This window comes from Telmatherina bonti (assembly GCF_933228915.1).
Source record: "Telmatherina bonti genome assembly, chromosome: 6".
Classification (NCBI taxonomy): Eukaryota; Metazoa; Chordata; class Actinopteri; order Atheriniformes; family Telmatherinidae; genus Telmatherina; species Telmatherina bonti.
In genome coordinates this window covers 13066985-13087358 of record NC_136624.1, presented here as the reverse complement: position 1 = coordinate 13087358, position 20374 = coordinate 13066985, and positions in this window count along the sequence as shown.

The following is a 20374-nucleotide window of genomic DNA, read 5'->3' as shown; positions in this document are numbered from 1 at the left end:
AAGCCTTGTTCACAAAGAAACATGATGTTCACAAAATTTAGTTGTTCTTCATTCAGTCGAGATGTTCTGAGACTTATCTCATCATTATCAATTTGTCACCTCATTATGCTTTTCGTAAGTCCTAACTACACCAGTCACTGAGCAAAACCAGCTGAAATGTTAGTCAGAAAGCAGTCGCTGTCTGAAGGTGTCCATGTTTTTATGACACGCTGGGTCAATGGGATGCGATCGACTTTCCCAGCCTGAGCTGATCAAAAGATTCATGAGATAATTTGTTAGAGTAGTTTCTGTTGTGTTTACCAGCTTTACCTTTGTATTTCTGCAGGTGAGTGAGCGAGCAAGTGAGTGAGTTAGTAAAAGAGAGACTTTCTCTGCTTTTTGTTGAGAGTTTTAGTTTGGTATTTGCTTCCTGTCCACATGGAGTCCACTGATAAGAGCAGGACAATCCCTTCAAACACCTATTTCCTCCCTCTTGTTGTTATTCTGGCATTTGATGCTTTTTGTTCCTCTCAGGTGCTAATAAAACTCCATTTCTTTGACCGACACTTGTCTTTTGTTGGAATTTTATCACAAACAAGAGAAATTAAAGAAGGAAAGATGGCACATCAGCTCACACCTTGCTTTCCGACTGAGAGTCACTAATTTTTGCTTTGATCTTATGATGAGCTCCAAGTAACAGCTAAATGCCACAATGCTTAGAGATTTTAATGTCTGTCCTCAGTGTTGTGCTTCACATTAACCTGCTCAGATTAATAACTGTTGAAGGGTTATTTTCCTCAGAATTGTTAGAGGACTCAACTGACACCAACAATTACACATCCTTCACTCATTCATTCATTTTCCACAACACTTGGTCCAATTTAGGTTCATAGGAAAGCTGGAGCCTTTCCCAGCAATTAGCAGGCGAGAGGCAGAGTGCACCCTAGACAGGTCACCTGTCCACTGCAGGAATTTCACATGATAATTTGATATTTTTTATTTTGGCTAAATAACATACAAATAACTGCATGTTTTCATATCTCATCTACTTCATAAGGTCCAGCAGTTCAACTGCTTTTTAACATGAATCTAATCAGCCAGTTACACTGCAGCAAGTCAATCTGTTTAGTCATGTAAACGTGCTCAAGACATTTTGCTGAAGTTAAACTAAGCAAGAAGTTAAATAAGGAAGAAAGGAGTTTTAAGTAAGTTTAAATTTTGCATGGTTGCTCGTTTGAATATTTCATAAATTGATGATTTACTGGGATTTTCACAGACAACTATCCCTCCAAGTTTACAGAAACTGGACTGAAAAAGAGAAACTATCCAGTGAGCAGTGGTTGTCTGGACCAAAATGTCTTGTTGATGTCAGAGGAGAATGGACAGGTTGGAGTTGATAGAAACAGTAAGTCAAATGAACACTGGTTCCAAGCAAGTCATGCAGAAGAGCGTCTCTACACAAAACTTGACTCAGATGGAAACGGGGGGCTCTCATCACAGATGTGCAATCTATATATCCGCAGTTATCATGTCAGTATGGGGCAACTTGTAGGACCCAAGTATCCATCAATCCATCCATCCATCCATCCATCCATCAATCCATCCATCCATTTTCTGCCGCTTATCCAGGGTTGAGCCGTGGGGGCAGCAGCCTAAGCAGGGAAACTCAGACTTCCCTCTCCCCAGCCACATTTTTCAACTCTGCGGGGGGGATCCCAAAGCGTTCCAAGGCCAGTTGAAAGGTATAATCCCTCCAACGTGTCCTGGGTCTTCCCCGGGGTCTCCTCCCATCAGGGACGTGCCCGGAACACCTCACGAGAGAGGCGTCCAGGAGGCATCCTGACCAGATGCCCGAGTCACGTCAACTGGTTCCTCTTGAAGAGGAGGAGCAGCAGCTCTACTCTGAGCCCCTCCTAGATGATGGAGCACCTCACCCTATCTTTAAGGGAGAGCTCGGCCACCCTGTGAAAGAAGCTCATTTCAGCTGCGAGGAGCAAAGCAAAACAGTAATATATACACAGATGTGGACAAAATTGTTGGTACCCTTCGGCCAATGAAAGAAAAACTTACAATGGTCAGAGAAATAACTTGAATCCTACAAAAGTAATAAAAATAAGATTTCACCAGTGAAAGTCAGACATTACTTTTTAACCATTTATTCATTCAGTCATTCATTTTCCTAACCAAGGGTCGCGGGGAAGCTGGAGCCTATCCCAGCAGTCTTTGGGCGAAAGGCAGGGTACACCCTGGACAGCTCGCCAGTCCATCGCAGGGCTTTTTAACCATATTATTATTATTATTATTATTATTTGTATTTTTGTTTGTCTAAACAAGTGAAATCAAAAGTTATGTATGTATATCTCATGACCAACTTTTTTCGGGCCTTTCATATGGACCTTTTGTTTGAATGTGGCTGAGTTCTTCCCAGTTAATCTCCAAAAGTGGTCTGGGCTGTCTGTTCCTTGATTCCAGATGCTACTTTACATCTCAAATAGTGGCCTAAAATATATATCAAGTTATATCTCCAGATCTGCTCCCTGGATTAATTGTAAAACCAAAAACAAAATTCACACTATCAAAAAAAGTCATTGTGAAGCTTTAGATCCAGAATAGAACATTCACAGAACAGAGTGTCTGAATGATGATTCAGGTGTCAGCTGCATTCATCTTCACTCGTAGCCATTAACATCCCTGTTTGACTCTGCACCAGCATAGACAAGCTACAAATTCTCAGTGCAGAGCTGACAATAAAAACATTACTAATAACAGCACCAGGAAGTTGTTTTACAGCACACTAATGTACCTGTTACGGTCCTAAGCCTGATTTCTTCGACTTGCTTGGGGATTTTAACTGGCAGCTGCATGGTAACAAGCCCAGTTTTCTCACAATTAAACCCAAATGTACAGAAGCGTGCACAGCAGCTGCAGCCACCTGTTTGATGTTCAGCCTTCAGGATTTAGCGAATGGAGGTGAATTTCGTGTTCTTCATGATCAAAGTTCCCACCCTTGCCATTCTTCATTGTCACATTTCACATTATTTTTTATTCAGTCATTGTGTCAAGCCAGCAGTCAATCAGCTCCTCTTGTCGCTTGATAGCAGGTGATCAAACGTCAAACTGCAGGTTGTTCTGGGATCTCTGCATCCCTTCACAAACTGCTGCTATGACATTTTTAACTACATTCATGCAGTTATTGGGGGGACTGTTAAATAAATGTTGAGTGTGTGGGAGAGGGATTATGCATTTCAAATTGTCCTCGTTGAACTTTAATAAGTGTATCCGACACCTTGAGGAGGAAACTGATTGCTTCTGACCATGTGGGTAATATTTTCCATGTCGGAACTGGTACATAATTACAAAATCTTCTTCCACAACCATTTGCTTCCTCTGCATTGCCCTCATCTGTGTACAGCTGAGGGTGACAGTATGTGACGGGAAATTATGAAAAACAGAAACATGGAATACTGATTTCTAAATATCATACTTTTGGTTCAAGTGTCATGTTGAAAAATTTTATTTCCATGGCTCAGATGCCTTTTTGCCATTTTCACTCTTAACATTTGAAGAAAAAAAAAACAACTTTTGACTGCTGATAATTGAATTACATCATTGTGAAATCATAATAAGCACTGCTGACTGTCTGTACATCTATACTTCTATAAGATTCTATAAGCATGTATAATGTGCTCTTTTCATGTCCACTCATATCAATGACCTGTTGGATCAATGACCTGTGCTGGAACATGTCAAACTCTTTCTTTCAGTAACTCAAAGGTAGGAAATTGTATCAAATTGCCAGTGAAGGAAACATTACTTCTTTTTCTTATGATGTGAGGGAAAAATCTTCCCATTTTCATGAACTTTGCCCACCAGATTTAAAAAAGCTGCTCTGCACATCAACAATATCAACAACAAACTTAAAACTGCATATTGAAATAAAGAACTATATGCAAGTCACAAAAAAAATCAAAAGACACAGACACAGGCATACCAAATCTCTACTACCCCAAACCAAATAATGACATACAGTAGCAGAAGTTTCATGTCTTCATCTCCCAGCTAACGGACAACCTGGTTTTACAGTACATTGTCAGGGACCAGCAGCCTTGAAGAAAACTTGAAACTCCAGCCTTTATGACTTTGATTAAGGGATTACAGCCATTCAGAATAGTGCCATCAAGAAAGAAAGTACAAACATTGCAAAACAAGAAATTTGAAGAAAAAGGCGAACTTTAGACTAAACACCCTGAGGTCGAAGTTGTGTGCACATCAGCAGAAGACTTGTCAGCCGTCAACAAAAAAATTATGGGCATCACTAACCACTGGCTAACCAAATGATTTTCCAAGAGACACATGATGAGTTTGCAAAAGTGTTGTCAGATGTTAAAGAATTCAAATCCACTACAAGGTTGTGTGTACAGTAACAGACAATGGTGCAAATTTGATCAAGGTGTTGAACTATTGGGGGATGGATGTAGCAATTCACAATAAAGAGATAGAGGCAGTGGTCCACTTTGATGAAACTAAAAGAGAAGATGACAATGAAGCGGAGTCGACCTTTGCTACTGCTGAGATGTCAGGTGTAAGTGACCAGATGGAGCCTCAGCTAGGCCTGGATCATACTTCTCTCCCCCGTCATAATAGGTGCATAGCTCAGACCTTGAATCTTGTGGCCAAAGGTACATAAAAAGTAACTTAACCACCCTACAAAACCATATTGAGGGTTGCTTTTGCAAAAACTTCTGCTTTTTTTACGTTCTGCAGTTGATGGTGATGCCGACCTGAGGATCTAAACAGTTTGCCCAGATAGAGTAAAGTGAAAAGCTGACTGGGAAACAGACCACTCAGTAACTTCACATTTATTTAATGCTGATCTTAATTTGTTTTTTTTGTTTTTTTTCCTGAGCTGTCAAGATTAATGACCCCAAAATCTTGGGGTTGGGGTTAGAGGACCTGCTGAAATGTCCTTATTTTGTTTTTTAATTAAGTGGCATTATTTGCTTGGGTATGGAAATCTTATCTTTAATTTTATAATTTAAGTGCTTCACAAATTAAATATTGATTAATTGATTGTGACATAAAAATGAGAACATTAATTTGTGATAACAGACACTAATAGCAAAAGATGGAAGCGAACAAACCCAAATAAAAATAAATTATATGAGAGCAATGAGACTTGAAATAAAATAAAGAATTTCGTGCATAAAAAAGTGAGAAATAGTTAATAAAAAAAAAAACAAGGTCTACCTAAGATAGTGAGAAAATAACTAGTTAAGTAAAATATAAAGCTATTATTACACATCATAAAAGTGTGTTTAAAGATGCCAACATAAAAAATCTAGACTGATCGTTTGGTTTTTATTTGAAAGTATGGGTATTCTCGGGTCACATACATATTTTTCTACTGTTTAGTATACTTGAAATAAAACTAACTTTTTTTTTGTTTTAGTTTTATTTGTTTATTTTTATCTATAAAGCCAGGTGAGATGTCCTGGTTTGTAAACTAATCGTAACCTTAGGAGATAGTCCAACGCAAGACTGTGCAGTTCTTTTAAAACAGACATAGTTGTAAAATCAATTGCATAATCACAGGCAGCCAGTATAATGATTTGTAAAGGATCTAATGAGTGCCTTTCTAGTCTTCTAATCTGTGTTGGCACCATCATTTCTGCATTTTTAATCAACTGCAGCTTATGAGACCAAATAAATTATTACAATAATACAATCTGTTTACAATAAAAATTAACATTAATCTCTATAAAGTTCTGTCCAGTGGAGGAACCAAATAAACTTGGTGGAGTCGGAGCTTTGATCCATACAATATGTATAATATGTCTTTTAGTATTTTATAGACATTGTGAAAGTTTTTAAAGCATAAAATGGAAGTTGTATAGTGTTTGTTAAATGTTTATGTGCTGTTCATCTGAATTAACCACAGAAGCTGAGAACAGTCGAGCTTGACTGTTATTCTTTTTTCTATCATTATTTTGAGAAAACAAGTTAATTTTCTCATTAGCTCAAGACAAGGAGGACCGTCCTCACTAGAATAGGATAATTTATCTTGTATTTTTTTTGGGAAAAAAAAAAATCTGTTTTCATGAGATAACAAGATGATTAAGCTGGGGTCTGAAAGTATAGGAGGGGATCTTCTTGAAAAGATCAAGATGGCACCTGCTGTGTGCTTAACTGACTGCTGGACCTCCAGCACAATAATAGGCTATTTGACTGTAACATGCCACAATTTAAATGAGTTCAAACTGGAGTCAAACTTGTTGGACTGTTTTGAGCCAACAGACAACCACACTGCTGAAAATGTGGCTAGAAAGCTGGAAAGAATTGCAACTGAATGGGCCATTACTAACAAGATAGCTGTGTTAATGACAGTGCAGCCAATAGTAAAAAGGCTGCGAGTGACATTCTGCACTGGAACCACCTGGGTTGATTTGCACATATTTTAAATTTAATTGTCAGAAATGCAATCCAGCAGCCTCAAATCCAAGGCATCATTAGAAAGGTTAAAGCAATAGCTGAATATACCCACAGAAGGACAGCTGGAAATACCCAGAGATGCAGCAGCAGATGGGGCAGCCCAACTTTAACTAAAACAAGATGCATCAACCAGGTGGAAATCGACTTATTATATGCTGATATGCATCATATAAGTGAAATATCCCCTTGTCTTCACTGTGACCTTGGTAAATCCACATATGTCCTAGGAAAAATGGGCAATGGTCAAAGAAACCTATGAGGTCTTGCTGCCCATTGAAGAAGTAACAATAGATCTGAGTTCAGAGCAGTCCTGCAATATATTTATATACAGGTGGATCTTGGTTTGCAAACCATCAAGAGTGGCAGGAGCAGCATCAAGTTCAGTGAGTCCACTGCACCCATCACAGAGGAAGAGGAGGCTAATCCACATGTGAATCCTTGCACTGAGGTCGGGTGTCCAACACCCTGTAACAGAGGCAATGCTGGAGATCAAAGCAACTCCTAACCTGAACATCGGACCCTCTGGAGTGGTGAAATTCTTGTGTTATTGTGTTCAAGAAGACTTGTGATGTTAGGAAGAAAAGACTCTGCATTGTGGCAACATCAGTTCCATCAGAGCGGATCTTTTTAAAGGCAGAGCAAATCATAACTGACAGAAACCGTCTGAGTCTGGAAAGGTTTGTGACCGTGGTTTCCCAGATGTCACTTGGTAAGTACAATTCATATTCAAAATGATAGAAGTTATTTTAACATATTTTATTTTGATGTCGCAGTTAAAACTTAATTTATTTGAACTCTGCCCAGCGGTTCAAGACCTTTCCATTTATTGTCTTTTTGTCAGGACACTTAATTTTAAAAATAATTTTTGCACAAGTGTATTTTTTTTTTTTGTTTGTTTTTTTGTTTTTCTCATACTTTAACTTCTCAGTTTGTATTTAAATGCATGTTATTTAAGAAAAGAAAAGAAAATGTTCCCCTTTGAAATGTTTTGATATTTTACTCATTTTTACCCCAACAAAATGGATTATTTTCAATCAGACGTTTTAGCAGTATGAATCTGTTTGAAATGGGAAGAAACAAGTTGACTAGATTTAAATGCACTCTCCAAGTAACTGTTTCAGTGATTCAAATGGCTCCAAAATTTGATCCTCTTAGGTGAGTGACTTATTTGACACCACTAGTTTTTATGCATCTTTGTATTGTAAATTTTATGCCTTTCAGATGCTTACCAGTTTCTCTTTCGCCATGATCCAGCTTGGACCACGTCTCCACACATCTGAGGCTCTGACAATCTTGAGCATTAGTAGATGTCGAGCATGTAAAAAGTCCCAGAATTTAACGATAAATAGAGTTCCCATGAGATTGACCACACAGAAACTCTGAGCAAAAGTAGGAGTCATAGAAATATAATGTGGTTCATGTGCCGCGTCAGCAAGCAATAATGAAGTGTAATAATTTACACTACTATTCCAGCTAGTTTTGCATAAAGTTCTGCTTTATTGGATCTTTTGTATTAAAGTCATCAATCACATGGACGGCTAGTGGCGTGTGTGGGACGCCTCCTGTCATTTCTTGTTAGCGCCCGCCCTGCATGTTCGGTAAGTTTTGACCGAGAGGGCTTCAGCCTGAGTATGTGTGCTACACTGAACAATCACTGGAAAGAGAGACTGGCTGGAAATTTACTATCTTACCAAAAGGCAGATTTTCAAAGGGAAATCTTCAGTTCAATTTTGCTGAATTTACACCATAAAGATAAATTTTAAGCAAGTATTAAAATGACTTTTTAAACAAACAATTTATTTTGACCTTAAGAAAACTTAATTTTATCAAGCATAAATTTATAAAATTCAGCTTATGAGAAGTCCCAGTTCATTTTAAGCCAGTACAAACCAGTAAAAAGTGTTCTGTAAGAAATTATATGGAGACAAAAGAAACATCCTTTCAACTCATTTTCTGACCTTCTGCAACACGTTTAGTGACCATAGTTTGGTTAATGCAACATACATCATACAACCGACCAGGCAGAGAAGAATCTGCATTGCTGAACAACACTTAACAAAAAAAATAAATCTTGAACAAAGTCCATTATAATGCAGCAATGAAGTGTTAGAACCATAGACTGTGAATAAAAAGATGGTCGGAGACTCCGAGATGTCACCCATAGTTTCCGAAGAGCTGAATTGAAACTCGGTGGGCGGTTCTTAACATCGCAATCTTTGCAGGGGCATGCGTGTCGTCACACCCAGAAACCACAAATATTAGCAAAGAGGTGAAGCTGAGGGGGGGACTTTGAACGTCATGATGGATGATTGACATCGAGCAAACTCTGAGCGGCCTGTAGCTAAGACCTTACCGAGCTAACCCGGAGCTAACCGGGCTAATCGGGATAACAGGAGCTAACCAGTGAACAGAGCCAAGCGGGCTAAAGCTAAGTCAACTTGTTAACCGGCTAAAAACTATGGTTTTTGTACATTCTTCTTATTTGAAGTGGGAGATCGGGTACCTCTTAATCAAAAGGACACGCCCCTAAATATGGCAAATTTCGAGATGAAATTACTTTTAAATGGGCGAGTTAGAAAAAAAATCACTCCCCTCACAGTTGTCATGAAGGTAAACCTGGCCTATTAAACTGAAAATGGATTTCTGAACCAGGCTGTAAACAGGTTTATTTCTGCTGTGAAGTTGGCCTTTTTAACACAGGAGTCTATGGGGATTCACTCTGTTTTCCAGCCAGCCCCTAGTGGTTGAAGAGGGAACTGCAGTGTAATGCACTTCCTCATACGCTTCACTTTTTACCACTGGAATTGCTGCTTGGTTAGAACTAGTCTAGTTATTAGTTATGATTAAGTGTCCAAGGAAATTAAAGAACAACCAGAGGGTACAGCTTACAATTATCAGTCATTAATAGCTAAATGTTTGTCTCAGTCTTAAGTTAAATAATAGGGTCAGTTATCACAAATAACTTCTGACCTTCCTCTCATAGAATTAATTTGAAAGGTATTCATAATACCTGTTAATCAATGACACTTCAATAATTAAACATTTTTTCTTTTCAACCATATTTTTTATACAAATATTGTTCCAGCAAAACATTTGTTCACTAGTTTCAACGGTAACTTTCCAAATTTCCCAGTCTTGCAACCACAATATGCAGAGTACCATCTGAATGTACAACACGTCCAATGTTATAGCAGATGGGCTACAGACGCGTTGGATGCCACTTCTTTTAGCTACGAACGGGAACTGAGAATACAATTAATTTCAGTTAATGAAAACTTACTAATTATTTTTAATGCGAAAGTATGTCAAACATTTAAGTGGAACTCTAAACAAGCACTTATTGAACTATTAAGAAACCAGGCCTGCATTCATTGTTTTTTTTTTTGTTTTTTTTTACTCCAACCTCATTCCCTCGTCTTCCAAGGAATGAGCTCTCTATGTTGGTCTTGCAGTGGACTGGCAACCTGACTTTTGCCTAAACCTGCTGGGCTGGATGGATGGATGAATTGATTTAGCTTCTTTCGAGTTGGGTTATTCATTGCAGTGTACAGCTTCTTCTACCTGAGATCATCTCAAATGTGTGTTGGGAAGGAACTTGCAGCAGAGTGCAAGAACCATGCAATCCTCTGCAGATGGATGAATGGCGCTCCATCAGGGCCACACAAAGAAAAAGAGGTGTAGTCACGCTTGTGTTTTTCTGTGACGCTTAATTAGACTGAGTCGGTTGGTTAATTGTTTGGCCGATATGGATAGAGGAGGTGGGGGAAAAGGAGGAGGAGGAGGTGGGAGCACTTGATTCATGACAGGGAACTGCAAGTTTGAAGGGTGTCGACAGATAAGGCCGCAAGGGTAATTAACAGAAAGAGAGAGGGACAATGAGAGAAAGAAGGGAGATGGGAAAGGGAGGGAGGATGGAAGTGAGGTGCCAAGAAGAATAAATGTCATAAAACTGTCCTCGGATCCTGTAATGACTTCAAAAAGAAAGGAAAAAAATGAAGAGCTGGTGTGGGAGGAGAGAGATAAAGAAAGGAAGTGAATGAGAGCAATAGCAGCAGAGAGGGCAATGATTAGGGGCATAATTCCATTTTATTACACAATGGTGCTAAAGTCCAGGACGGCAGCCAGGCAGCAGCAGTGCTGAGCACATGCACAATTAACTTCGACAAAAAGGGAAAAACCTCCAAAATATTGGATGTGATGCTTCTCAAAGTCAACAAATGTCAAGAATAAAGAGGCCCACATAAACATGGTAACAACAGCCGACCAACTGGGCACATTTCTATTGGGAAAGAGGACGGCAGGTGAAGATGTAAGATGCTCCCTTACAACCCAAAGGGACAATGTATCAACCGGTGGGTGAAAGGCGTGGGCCCCAAATTCTGCATGACTTTCACTGACTGATGAGGGAAATTACTTTTATGTGCTGATTAAGACACTGAAGCATGAAGAAAACTGGACTTGTTCATACTTACTCTGGAGCAAAAATCAATGCAAAAATCAGTTAAAGAGCTTTAATTAAGGGAACATTAACAGCTGAGAGTCTAGACTTGTTAGGATTAGGTGTTGCAACATTCAGCTGGACCAAGTTTGTTTTCAGGATTAGATTAACTTTATTGGTCCCAAACTGGAAAACTGCAGCATTATTGCTGCATTACATAGTAACCTAAGTGAGTTTTATATGATGTAAAAATGCAACATACAGAACAGAGTTAACAAATATTCAAGAAATGTAAATTAAACAGCAGTGAGTCTAGAGCTTCTGTCTGACGGAGATGATGTTCTATGTGGCATAAAAATTATTTTTTCATGTAGTAAAGCAGAGCTGGATGAGTCTCCTATTAAAGGATCAGTTTGATATTTTTCCTGTTACAAATGCTCAAACAAGCCACAAATATTTCCTTTTTGTCTGCATTACAAACACAGGGATTTTCATGCACAGCCATCTCTAGGGTTGACAAAAAATAGGCAACATGATGATTATTATTATTATTTATTTATTTACAAATAAAACAATTGAATTTATTTGACTTTACTAATTTGAAGGTTCAGCTCTCTGAAGCCAAACCTTGAGCTGGTTCCACAGAAAGCAGTCTGATAACAGCAGGTTCTATCTCGTTTTCTACTTTAATAACCTCTCGGGGCCGAAACCTGCAGTGTGACATTGAAGAGCTCTGTTGTAAAATCTGGAACTATAAGATCTGGACAAAACTCAATTGTGAAGTCAAATTCGATGAAAATTATGGTTCATGTCAAGACTGAAAGCTTCTGCGTGCATTGGCTTCATCTGATTGAACATTACAAGTGTGACCATTAAATATTTATTTTATTCTTTGCAGCACTTCTGAGTGGGGCTGAAAGAGTCTCGTATTATAAAGCAGTCTTAACCTAAGAAAATAACTGCATCAGCGCCTTCAGTGAGAGCATGGCTGGGCAGGTTTAGAAATAAGTCCTTCCTGCTATCAAATGGTCGATCAAATACCTCCACCACTCTCCTGCTTCTACCAGAGTTTCAACTCTACTTTTGTCTGAGACAAATGTCTTCTCTCCGCACAGATTTGGGGAGTTTATTAATATATAAACTCATTTTCAAAGTGAATCAGCAAACACACTTGTGACATGAGACGCTGCACAGGTGTGTAAATATGTCAGGAAATATCAAATAAATTCAACAAAGCCTCTCTGCTTCCCCCGATTTTCTCCAAATATGCATGATGCCCAAATTTATTCCCATGCTAGGTACATGGCACCTGTTTCCTTGTCTGTAGTTGTTGATTTTTGCTGAAAACTCCCAAGTGAATCCATTGTGACACAGTCAAAGGAAGGGGGGAGGGGAGGGGGGGTAGTCAGTAGAAAAGATGCCAGAAAGAAAAGTTGGAAATATAGTGAGATTGTAAGGAAAAAAGATTGTTTTAGGTCAAATCTTTTCCCATGAACAAATAAATGAAAGAGCAGATAGAAGGAATTCAAAGTTGCTTTTTTTAAATAAAGTTTCGAGATGTGAGAAATGCTGATCTCATGAGAAAAAGCAAATACAATGAAACACATGAGGTCACATTGTCTGGAGCTTCTCCTTTACAGAGGTGTGACTAGCGTCCTGCCAACAGACAGGGTGATAAAAACCGGCACAAATAAAGCTGCTGCCTCGACCTTGGCTCTGGAATGTGGAGCCCCTCCTTTGTATTGAGGGCCCCCTTCAAAGGGTCAAAGATCCAAACAACCCAAACACAATGGATGCTCTGCTGGTGAAGAGAGGGATCAATTGGCCGCCCCTCTGGGATGGACCATTAGGGGCATTGACAGAAAAGAGGTGGATTTTTTAGAGAAGAGCTCAGCTCAAAGTCGTTGTTAAGGAACTCATCTTTACCTCCTCCTCACCTTTAGAAAGAATGTCGTCTTTGACCTTTTGGGAAGAATTTGTTTTTGATTGATTTCAGTTTGCTTCAAGAGTCGCCAGATCAATAATTTTCCATTGAAGATTGCTCTACCCATTCCTGTGCCATGCTTCAACTTGGATTCATACTCTAAAGTTTCAGGTCGTTTTTGGATTAAACATGCCAACACCTGCGTCCAGCCTGGAGTGGCAGCAGTCTGACTAGCAATTATTTATGCTGTCCCTTATTCTCCCAGACTTCTCACTTGTGTTGTTCTAACTCTCAGATGTAAGTTGCTTTGGATGAAAGTGTCTGCTGAATGACTGTAGAATAGAACAGAATATAATAGAATGCATCCAAAGAAATTCCCACCATTTTCCAAGTTGTGTGAAAACCTGAAGACACAACTGGCTGCTGTTTACATGAAATATTGAGTCAGGTCCAAGACACAAAGAAAACAAGCTCAAAGTCCAAAATCCAATGTTTACTGTATACACAACAGGGTCAAATATTAAGTTAGTACACAACAAGAACAAAAAAGAGAGAAAAAAGTGAAGGTCACAGAGGAAGTGAAGATGCTGGGAACAAAAGGCTGGAAAGTACAGAGTACAGAGAAAAGCAGGGAATGTTTGAAGAACTGAAAATCAGTGTACAAACCTGTCAGAAAACACGACAAAAGGGTGGAAATGAAGGTAAAGTAGACAAAACCAGCAGAACAATGCATGCTTATTGACAGTCTTAACATCTACAGAAAAGAGTGGAACGGCCATCAGGGTCACCTGGAGTGTTGTAGCTGGTCAAATGGAAGCATTAGACCATGTCGTACTCAACTATTGATCAATTAATAAAGCTGGGAAGTCTTTTTTTTTTTTTTTTTTAATGTGCCTCAATCAACTAACCCATAGTGTGCTTTTTACATCACAGATGGATATTGGTCATCTATGTGTGTCATTATTACTGGATACTATCCATCAGAAAGGTTCATCAGTAAACTTTTGTCCACGTTTGTCTCGGTATCTTCCTGCTGAACCAAAATAGAGCTGAAAACAGAGGAAAGTGATTTGAAGGCATCAAAGTCCCCCAACATTTATAAGCCCTTCGGTTTGTGCAGCAACAACAAAGATGGCAGATGTGGTCGGTACCGGTGTGGTGGAACGGGTCAGAAAAGATGAAAAGACCAACAAGCATAAAACAAGCTGCAGTGATGATGAAAGATTTATGATTACCTGCCTTACATACATTTAGTTAAGATGCAAAAGATGTTTTCTGGGAAGATTTTTGTTAACTTTTTTCCTTTTATTTGGCGTCCGTCATTACAAAAAAAGACGTTTTTTTCTCAAGTTTAAAGAAGAAAGTCTGTCAGAACAAGTGAGCAAAGAAGACAGAAATTCCTGTAAAGAAACAGGTATCCTGCCATTTATTAAATAATGACTGTAGCTCAACAGGCTCAGTAAAGAAATGGACAAAGATTTATAGCTTAATGCATATTAAGTGTGTTGGGGTTTAAAAACTGCAGCTTCTCTGAGGTTGAGACAGACTAGTGTTTGATGTTTTTCTTTTGCAAGAAAGAGAAGAATAAAATGTGCTTTGTTAAAGATCCCACAATGCATTCATACACTCACCAGCCACTTTATAAGGTCCACCTTCTAGCACCGGATTGGGTCCCCCTATACCTTCAGAACTTTGTTAATTATTGGTGTCATTGATTCAACTAGGTTTTGCTCAATGTTGACAAGATAACATCAAGCAGTTTACTGTCTGAACATCCCAACTGCTCACAGGATCTTATAAAACCTTTTAAATATCTCAAATGGTGTATTCAAGTGACTCCTAGCAGGACATAGGCTAAAATGTCCAGGTTGCAACACCCAAAAGAGAAGAGCTTTGTCCCTATAGCTGTCCAGCACAAACTCTGACCCATCTGGGTTAGTATCATACTTGTGCTTCATCTGCAAACAGAAAATCTTCCTCTGAGTGCACATAGCATTACAGCACATAGTGGGTGTCTTTTAAAAAAAAAAAATCCTCTAGTATATGCATATATAGTTATTTTATTTTTTTGCAATTCTCACATTTTTGTTGATTTGGTGTTTTGATTTGCTGCTCATAGACAAATAAAGTGCCTTAATTTAACTGGATTGAACTAAAAAATGACAACAACATCCAGCTACATTGTGATCTTTACACATTCAATACCAAATTTTTCCCAGACTTAAAAGTATTCAAATCTGGTGTATGTGGTAGCCTTCTGAACTAATCAAGATGTTTTAAAAAATTAATAATGAAAAATATAGGAAAAAGTGTGTTTTATGCACGGTTACAATTGTGACCGGGCGCTTTTTCCCTAAAGATAAAGATCATATTATCTTAACATTGTTTCTTTATTTGAATGTAACTTGCAACACCATTATATTTGTACATATTATTTGTATATATATTGTACTTTTGTACAATTTAATTTGTAATGTTATAACATTTGAGTGCAGCATTCACTCGATAATTTGAATTAGGCTCATGTGATCTGTTCACATTTAACATAACATGTTCAGGTGCAATGTTCTCTGCCAAGTATACATTCAAGTTTTAACATGCCTGGCAAATTAGAGACATGTATAAAGAAACAGGTTCTTGAACAAAGTGCTTAAAATCTGTGCACCTTTTTACCATTCTACGACCTGAGTATTCTTTACTTTATGGTCCTTTCGAGCTTTTTCTACTTGCTGTGATATTTCTTGGAGGACTCAATGTGCAGTGCTACATTGCATGTTCTCAGATATAGGTGGTGCATTTAGCACACAAACGACAACCCAGGAACTGATTCCCTGTGTTGGCTGATCCATCGAGAGTCTTGATCATATCTTACCAGATCTTGAACAGAGGCAGTCAGCAGAGATCTCTTTCCATGGCTTTGTGGCTTTTTGTCAAACCTTTGAAGAAGAGATTGTGTTACTATCCATAAGAAGGTCAGTAACTCAGTGGTACTTCCCGTCACAAACTTGTAAAAGTAATAGTTATTGACAAGTGCAGCGTTGAGAGACCATGAAAAGATGGGCCACTATCACTTCTTGGACCTGATTGTGATGCTGTATCTTGGGGCCTGTTGGTCATGTAGGTTTTTTTTTTTTTTTATGAAAATCCCAGTAGATCAGCAGTTTCTGAAATACTCAGACCAGCAACCATTCTATGTTCAAAGTGACTTTAATGCCCCTTTCTTCCCCATTTTGAAGCCAAGTTTTGAGTTCAGCAAGTTGTCTTCATCATGTCTACATGACTAAATGAACTCAGTGATTGGGTGATTGGCTTACTAGGTATTTCTGTAGACTAACAATCAGATGGACAGGTGAAGCTGATTACCTGGCCAGTGAATGTATCAGAACAGTTAAGACTAAACTAAAAATTAGAGCAAACTTCTCAAATTAATCAAGTTGATTGTTATCCATAACTGTTAAGCATATTTTATAATATGAGTAGCAAAGTCATGTTGGATAGCGTGCCTGGTGATGTCACAGAGTCACGTATGCCTGCGTGCATACCAAACATGTTTTTCCTTTTCTGTGAGCATGTGCAAATAAACGGTCTGTGTGAGTTTAACACTGCTGCTCTGTCCAATCGGTAAAACTGCAAAATTGTCAGTCCAGTCAGCTGTGAAGATGATGCTGCTTGGATAAATGATGGGAAACCAAACAGATATGATAAATTGACCTACATTGTAGCTCCAGCTAAGACCCTCATTAACAGGTTGTTGGATTCCTCGTTCCATTTCAGCCTCTCTGCTTCCATATAACAATGTGTCCTGCTGTGAAATGAAACCAGTCTGTGTGTGTCAAGCAAAGATGAGTCCAAACCAGCCTGCATCTTCTGAGCTCATGGCTGAGATGTGAGCAGTGAGAGAAAGAGATGAAAACTGAAATCTGAAGAGAAACAGCAGAGAAAAGAAGCCGTCTTGTGGAGATTGGAGCTTATGTCAGAGTGGAGGTCTGAGTGATGAGAAGTGATTTGGAAAATGTTGCAGCGTGTAAAGCCCTCATCTCCTGGACTTAAATTTATTCTCCTCCGGTTCTCCCTCATTGAGCGCAGCATTACAGAGGAGTTATCTTTCCCTCTCAGTAAAGTCTTGTCTTGCTTCAAAGCTCAGCTCTTATTCTCCCTTTTCTGCTCTTTCTCTTCTGCCTTCGCCTCCAAACCACTGTTATCTTTTTCTTTTTATTTTACACATTTTTCTCGTTTCATTGTTTTCATTCTTACGCCACTTAAACACAATTTGGAAAAAGCAATCGAATTCCCAACGGAAACATTTTACACAGTAATGTTCACATGAAACTGAGTGAAAGAAAATGTATAATATCCATCCATTGATCCATTGGTCCGTCCGTCCTTCCATCCATCCATTCATCCATCCATCCATCCATCCATCCTTGTTGTGGGGACAGTAGTAAGCAGGAAGACGCAGATTTCCCTGTTCCTGGCCACTTCCAGCTCCCCATGGGAAATCCTGATAGACATTGTCCCTAATTCATGTCCTAGGTCTTCTCTTGGCCTTCCTGCTGGTGGGACGTGTCAGAAAAATGTTTTTAGCGAGGTGTCCATTTGACCAGATGCACGAGTCGCCTCATCTCGCTTGAACCTCAAGAGTTTAATTTACCATCTCTTAAGTCATTTGGCACGAAAATGTCAAGTTCCAAAGAAGACATGAAGCTTTACCAGTGGAGTTATAGCACCAGCAATCACAATGATAGCTGTTTAACTGAAATGATGGAAAGGGAAAAAAATAGAAAGAGAAACCATAATGTATAGCTTCATCGACCACCATCACCTACTGTACCTCCTCTTTTCATGTCCCTGAAAGTACGTTGATAACAAATGTTTATTTATTTATATTTTACAAAACTTGCTATGCATGCTATAGAATAGGAACTATTTTATGTTGGCTGCGATGTACTGTTTACACCAAATAACCATTGTCAAGCATGTTTCTCTCATTCACCTGTCAAAAGCCAGCTGATCTGAATCAGTTGACAAATGGGTTGCTATGGTAACACATGTAATAGAGTAATCGTCTTTTGATTTAACTTGCCGAACTACATGTGCATGTATACGGAAATAATGCACACCAGTTGGCATTAGAATTATCACTGACTATGGTATAAATATATATAAACAGTGCCAGTCAAAAGTTTGGACACATTTTTCTATTAAATCTGATGTGAACGTGTGTGTAAACTTTTGACTGGTATGTATGTATGTATGTATATATATGTCACATATATATGTATATACATATATATATATATATATATATATATATATATATATATATATGTATATACATATATATGTGACATAGATATATATATATATGTGTGTGTGTGTGTGTGTGATATTCAAAGCAACAAGCCTGCACTGTAACGACAACACTACAAAAGAGGAGAAAATTCTTTGAGTGACTACAGAGTCCTTTGTTCACAGGGTTTAATCTCTCATCTACTCAACCTCTGTATTTCTTCAAGTCACCCCTCCCTTTCCGCAAATCCTTCTCAATCCCATGTAGGTGCGCAGAGTGCTATGGTGGGCTTAATGAGCTGAGACCCTGACAGAGGCCACCGTCATGAGTGCTGCTACCTCTGTTCTCATTTGGACTTAAGTTTTGCCTCACAGGACAGAGAGGGAGATGGGAAGAAGGGAAACTGAAAGACATGGAGGATACAGGGAAGGAAAATGAACACCACTCACCAACATCATCATTCATTCTCATCACCTCATCACTTTATCCACCAAATCTGTGTTCTTGCATATCTCTTCATGAGTGGCTGAGCTTAATTTCCTCCCATTTGATGTGTTCTCTTTATTTTCTTTACCCTTACCTCTCCATTTCCAAACATATGTGTAATCAGATATTCTGCTCCCTAGACAGCCATTTATTTGTCAATGGTTTTATGTAATATATGTTAGACCTATTTGTGAGGCACGTTATTCTCTGCTGAAGCAGAAGTTTGTGTTTGAAGTTTTTCATATATCTGTGAGGGCATGGTGATCCTGTTCGGGGGGGTAACCCATCTTTCCATCTGTTGCTACCCTTCCTGATCACAGATGGGATAAACTCCAGTCATCTTGCAAGCCTGAACTGGATTTATCAGGTGTAGAAAATGTGTGGATAGATGTTACTATGGCTGCATTTTGTTTTGTTTAAGGATCAGGGGAACAGGTGCCTGACCAGGAATGAAATAATAAAGCTTGTTGCCCCGACATTTATGATTAAAAAATACCTGGAGAAGTTGACTGAGTTTCTCACCTAATTTCCAAAGGAAAGTACAGTCACCTTGGGGAGCGATCTCATTTCAGCCACTTCTAGTTTGTTCTTTCAGTCAGTAACCACGGCCGATAACCATAGGAGAGGGTAGTGAGCTTCACCTTTTGGCTCAGGCTTCATCACCATGACAGACCAGTACAGATTCACTAAAAAGGCTGCACTGCACCATTTGTTGATCTATCATGCCATTCTCCCGTAACTTGTGAAAAAGTCCCTGATGTGCTTGAATGCCTACACTTGAGGCAGGAGCTCATTCCCTACCTGAACAGGACTTTCCACCTTGTAACCCCTGAGAGCCATGGTCTCAGATTTGACCTAGCCAGACCAGACCTAGCGTGAAAAAGCCACACCACAGTGCCAAAGAAGATGGGCCAGCAGTGACTTACTTCTTCTGAGCCTTGGAAACAAAGGCTTAACCAAAGAGCTGCTGGTTTCCTACTGTAGATGTTTCTTGGAAAGTGTACGAACATTGTGTTCGAGTTTGGTTTGCCAGCTGCACTGCACAGGAAAACTCAGTGATCCAGGGGATCATTAACACAACTTAAGAGTATCATTGGCTGTGCTCCCATCTCCCTGAAGGAGTTGTTCAGGTTCTACTGCCTCAGAAATCCAGCCTCAAAAATGTCTAAACTTTATCACCACCTTGATTTGCTGTTTTAATACAACAATCCATTTAATCTGCATCAGCCAAAATGCAGGAGTGTCATCCCTCCGCTTTGTGTTAACCACGCCCACCTCAAATGTCCGACAAATCTCACAAAGCTTCTTGGAGCCCCTCAAGCAGATATTTCGGCCTGCCTGATGAGAACTGTCTTCAACCATATCTGCAAGAAGAAAATGACATAATTTTCTGGTTTTCCACGCCCCAAGAAGAAAATTATGTCATTTTCTTCTTGGGGCGTGGAGAAAAAGAAAAAAAGTTCTCGCAGAGTATGTAGCAGGCATGAGTGTGGAGCTGGTCCACCACTTCACAACTTGGACCTAAATCCCACTGGTCCATTTCAGTCCTAGGTTAGACTTTTTGACAGACAGTCGTTAAATAGAAGACAAATAGACCGATACATTAGAGAGATCACTTTATTTTAGTTGACCCATGTTTCAACTCTAATGGTTTTATCCCAGTCTCTATGTGTTAATTATCTGCAGAAAATAAAAACTAAGTTAAAAATCAACAACTTTAACCACAATAAACCACAACTATGTGGTTGTTAAACATGCAAACAGCACC